Source organism: Gallinula chloropus (assembly GCF_964237585.1).
Source record: "Gallinula chloropus genome assembly, chromosome: 1".
Lineage (NCBI taxonomy): Eukaryota > Metazoa > Chordata > Aves > Gruiformes > Rallidae > Gallinula > Gallinula chloropus.
The window spans coordinates 191,933,428-191,939,022 of record NC_140085.1 but is presented as its reverse complement, the minus strand read 5'-3'; positions in this window follow the sequence as shown (position 1 = coordinate 191,939,022).

Here is a 5,595-nt window from a genome sequence, read left to right as displayed (position 1 = left end):
GTGCCAGTGATCACACTTTAAATGATTACTTTGTTATATAAGGGAGAAGTGCTAGTGTGGATGTTCCTAATGATGGCCCCCACCACCACAGAAGGTGACACCACAGCAAACAAAAATAGTGGGCACAGCTAGCAAAACTGTTCTCTTGCAAGCAAAGTGTAAGTAACACTTCCACATTGTGACTTTACTGCCATATAATGCTTTCTTTGGGATTGCATTGCAAGCATAAAGGCAAAGTACTTTAAAGAACACCCAATTCTCTGTGGAGAAGAGGTCTCAAGCTTCCTAGTTCTTCATTAGCCATCCTGCAGAGCAACCAGCAAACTGCAGCTGATCCAGTAAGCCTCTTAAACCCACTAATCTGGCCTTGATGGAAGTAGAGGCTTTACAGCAAATTGAGAGGTAAGGGGAGATCAGGTAAACAGAGTTAACCAAAATAGATAGTATCAGAGGAAGGGTATACATTTATTTTGTCAAATGACTGCCTTCTGACAAATGGGATCTCTCAGGTCTTCAGTGAAGCAGGGTTGGTGTTTTGTCACAAAGAAAGCTGAGTCAAGCAGGCAAAAGCCAGAATTATGGCAAGAATGGTGACATAAGCAGGTGAGTTCAAAGTTCTCTACTTATTCAGGATTTTTCATGATTGTGTCCCGTGACACAGTCAGTTGTTTTGTGCCACATTATCTACCATCAAACTAAGGAGTTGTGAAGGAAATGGTGAGAAAACGTGCAGGCAAACGGCAAAGGGAGCAAAGTTCCATCTGAGCTGGTGACTCATGGATGAAGGAACATTGTCACTGTGTGTATGGAGGTTGTGCATGTTTTTGAGGTCTGTGTGATTTGAATGTGATTGGACAAAGTGACTGAGTGCTTGACACAGTCTGCTGCTAAGTCCTGGGATAGTGCAAAATCCACTCTTTATATAGTGCCTGTGAGTTTACAAAAGATCAAAGTTCTGATATATGAAGTAGACCAAGACTTAATTAGCTTGTTCGGGGAGTGGTTTGCAGAGCGGATGCAAAAGGGAAATTTCTGTCAGTCTTGGTTTTAGCTGTGTGATTTGTGTACCAGGATCTAGATGTGCTTGAAAACAATGCTCTGGGAAAGGAGGCAGAAAATCAGTGTACCTTGTAGGGACTGTTTGGGCTCCCTCACGGCCTTTGGAGGGGGTGGAGACTAGGACAGGTAGGCTGGAACAGTCAGAAGAGAAAGGCTCTGTTTGGAAAGAAAAGCTCTGGCAGCAATCCAACGCTGGAAGCATTCCTCACACCATACAAAGCAGTAGTTTCAGCTGTATTTCTGCTCATCCTGAACACCTGCAAATAGCTATGCTGGTAAAAAAAAAAAAAAACCAACAAAAGAAACTCTCAGCCTTGAAGGCTAAAAAAGGGTGAAAGAACACTTTGGAAATAGAGAGCTTCCTATAGTTTTTTGAGGATTAGGCCTGCTTGCTGAGCTGATTTTTTGGGGGTGGTTAACTTAAGTTTATGCATTGCAATATATTTTCCCTTATTAAGTAGGCCTTATGACCTGCTTCTGGTTTTTGTGATCTTAGTCATCACATTATCTTCCAGGGTTTGAGGAAGAAAACAAGAAAAAAATATAGCCACTGGCAATCTCTGATATGAATTTGTTTAACAATAGCATCCTGTTTACTTCTTTTTCATGTTTCCCCACAAATATTCTGTTTCACATTTACTTATTCTGCATGAGGACTGTCTGCCTACCCAAGGAAACTTCGCTCCTGAAATAGGAAGGAGCCACATGCAGTTCCTACATAGGACTTCCTAATGATGTGAATATAGTAGCATATTCCCTGAAGGAGGTATTTTTAATAGCTCTAGTATGCATATGTACATATAGAACAGAAGAAAATAGAGGTTAAAAAAGGGATAATGAACTGTTGGTATCCTACTCCCCATGATAAATGACCATGAGGGATACTGGCCAGAGGAGAATCAGGCCCACTGGGCTTATTAGGTCTTTTTCCTGGCTATATTTATGATGCCTCTTTGTTACAGAGGTTAGTCATATATTGGCAGTGTTGGATGTTTTTTTTCTCCAAATATACCCAAAGATGTGCTTCTCTCAGTGGGAATGAGCACAAAATAACTCCTGCTCTCTTCAGCACCAGTGGGCAGTTGGGAACTGTGTGTGTCACACAGGAGCTGTGAGTTGGGGCTTGGCAAACTATTGTTACACGTAATTAATGTCATGCTGGTGTCTGCAAGCTGTGGCCTCCTCATTGAGGGTAGTGATAAAGGCAGAGGATGCAAACTTTGCTCCTGGTCTGGGTAATACATGTGGTTTAGGTTTGACTTCGTGTGCGTGCGTTTAACGACTGTGTGGCCTAGACTAGGTGTGTGTTTTGTCTGCTCACTTTTTAAATCTGAAATGCATCAGCCAGAGATTGTGGTATTCCTTGTAACTGTGACACAGTGTGATAGCAGAAAGGCTGCTTCTTTTTTTTTACTTCATGAAGAGAGACAACACAATGGAAAACTGTGATGATTAGTAAAATAAGCAGCATTTCCAGCACACCGACTGCTTCCTTGGGGCTGAGCGGCATCATCCTTAGCCTAAAATTCATTGTAGTGGGAAGGAGACTGCGGTGTTGTTCCATTCTTCCTGCTGAAGGACAGCATGGGGGAAAACATCACTGTGTTGGAGAGACTTCTAGCCTGATTAATCACAGACCATCTTCCCTGTTGCGCTAGATACACCATTATGCCCTGCCTGAGGGCATTCACTGAAGGTGGAGATGCTGCAGCTGCTGAAGAGCCATTTCTTTGATCCACTTGAAAATGCAAGCACCAGCCCACAGAGATTCTCTTTTTGTGACTGCAACTGATGCAATATGTTTGTTCCAGTAATGTTCTCTGACAGGAATATCTAAGGATTGAAATAGAATTGTCCTGTTGGAGTCTAGCTTTGGAAGTTCACAAGCACAGTCCTCCAAAATCACTAGCCCAGCAATTTCTTGCACTCTGAATTTTCCTTCTGCGCAGCAGGCTGGATGCTGTCTTGGCAAGCAGGTTCTGCTCCTCCTGCATTGCTTTTCACCCTACCGTGGATCCTCAGAGTAGGCATTCCTGAGGGTTGTGGTCTGGAAGCTGTGCTCCCAGCACACCTGCCTCACAGGGGGTAGCACTGCGCTGAACACTCGTCACAGCACGCACAGTCACTTACATTGGGGTAACAAGAAAATAACCAAGGGTGCAGCAGCACTGCAATTAAGTAGTCAAGGGAGCCTTTCCCCCCAGGCAAGCACTAACCCTTATGCCCCCTCTTTTTGGCCCAGGAATTCCTAAACTTTGTTATGCATGACAAAATTCTGGTTGAAGTTTTATTATCTTTATTTCCTTGGACACTTTCATGCTTATTCACAGTTTTGCTTTCATTTTAACTTTAGGTGTTGATGGATATACTCTAGTGAGCATCGCTCTGGCAGTTTTAAGATGTGATGGCTTGTTCTGTCTCTCTGGTGTGGGTTACTGCTTCACATCGGTGCTGTCAGGATGAACATGTGCTGAGGCTTCTACTGGGTGACAAAGCCGTGTTTGTAGATAGATGATAAAGATGCATCTGAGCTGAGACGCTGGATTTTGGAGAGGAGCAGACAAATTGCAGGCACGCATTGCCTTCTGCTGACTTTGCTAGAGGGATGGGAGCTCCAGCCTGAGGTGACAGCTAACAGCTGCAGAATGGAAACATCTTAAACTGATGCAGCTGTTGCTAAGTGACTGAGCCAAATTTAGCATTTTAATTTAGGAAAATTCAACAAATTAATTTACCATGCAGGTGTTAATTTATTACCCTAACTATAAATATATTTATGCTATTTTTTTTCCTCTTTGTATTTGAGACTGCTTGGCAATAATGGGAGAAAATTAATTTGAATCCCTAATATTGTCTGGTTTCACCATTCTCCCCTAGCTGATCCTGTGGCATGTTTTCTATCTTGCCATCTGATTCCTTCACTGCAGTTTGCAGTGAAGAAAACCATATAATACTTGAATTGCAAGTCAGTCTCCGTTAGAAGCAAATGAAACAATTAGTTGGAAAACCAATCAGGAAGCATTCAAATCTTCCTTGGTGACATGCCTACTTTAGTTGTATAGCTTCCTCCTAGATCGCAGACATCAGCGTTAAGATTAGCTTAGCATTGTGAAAGTGCTTACTCGGCATTTCATCATCAGAGTGAGTACTGCTCCTCTGCTGATGTCAAACAGATTTAGGCACAGCCAACCCTCACAGGCTCATGCTGAAACCTGGTCAGTCCTGAAACGGCGGCGTGTTGAAACAAGAGCTTACAACTGGATGCACTTTACTTTGGGGATCGGCTGAGAATTCAGGACTGGTAGGGATACCTTGCAACTGGATACTCATGAGAATAAAAGAGTTGAACTGAAAGAGATTAAGCAGCTCTTTGTACTCCCCTGTGAGGTGTAAAGCACTGAGAGCTTCATTGTTTTGTAGACACTTAAAAATTAAAGGGGCAAAACAATTATTTCATCACAGTCCTCTGGAATATGGCTTTATTAAAAGCTCTCTTCTCAGAAATCTAGGCATGTTTGCAGAAAATAAGAAATCCTCCATGCACAGACAGCAGAGCATTGTCCATCATGTAACTTAAATGTTCCCAACCCCATTTCCCCGTGAGCAAGTAGCTTTCCCACACTGTTCCAAAACACAGTCCGCATACATCAGCACTTGGCTCACTTTCTGCACTGTTCTGGGAGAATTATTTACCTTGCACCTCGAGGCCCTTTTTCTCTATATAGCCAATTACATCTTCCTGTCTGGGTGGGATAGAGGGCACCATCCACAGAGAATAAGTTTCCATATCATGTTTTTCTGCAAGGCTGCTGCCTGCTAACAATAAGCCTTTGGACAGAGGCTGCCAATCTGATGCAAACAGCAATATTCAATGTTTTTTCCCTATAGTTCTCCTTGCCCTTTGAAGATTAGTTCTCCGTGTGAGTGCAGTGAGTCAGGCCTGTTCCATTAGGTCTGTATCTGCTGTAGCTGGAAGCCTTCAGAGGCAGCTGTAAGGACTGATCTGGTCTGAGAACAGAACTAGGAGGCAGGAATGCCTGAATTCAGGAAGTGTAATTGCACTAGTTTTGCTGCACGTCCTAAGGCTACTGGTTGAGCTCTTACCTCATTTTCCCTATCTGCAGTACTGCTCATAGGATACTTTGGTGATTAATTTATGCTGATGAAGTTAATTATTTAGTAAAGAATTTGATAATTTGATAAGAATCTCTGCATTATCCCAGAAAGTGTGGCAAAAAGAAAAGCGTTAACAGCCAGCCTTAAAACTGTTAAACAACAAACCCAGACAAGATGGTGAGATCCAGAACAGAAACCTCATCACAGGAATTATTGCCTGGTACAATGGGGCATTTTGTCTAAAGCGAAGATCCAAGATGAAGTTATTCTTCCTTGACCAGTGCAACTTGCCATTTCCTCCTCTACGAAGACAGGCTGAGGGAGCTGGGATTGTTCAGCCTGGAGAAGAGAAGGCTGTGGGGGGACCTCATTGCAGCCTTCCAGTCCCTGAAGGGAGCAGAGAAACAGGAGGGGAATCAA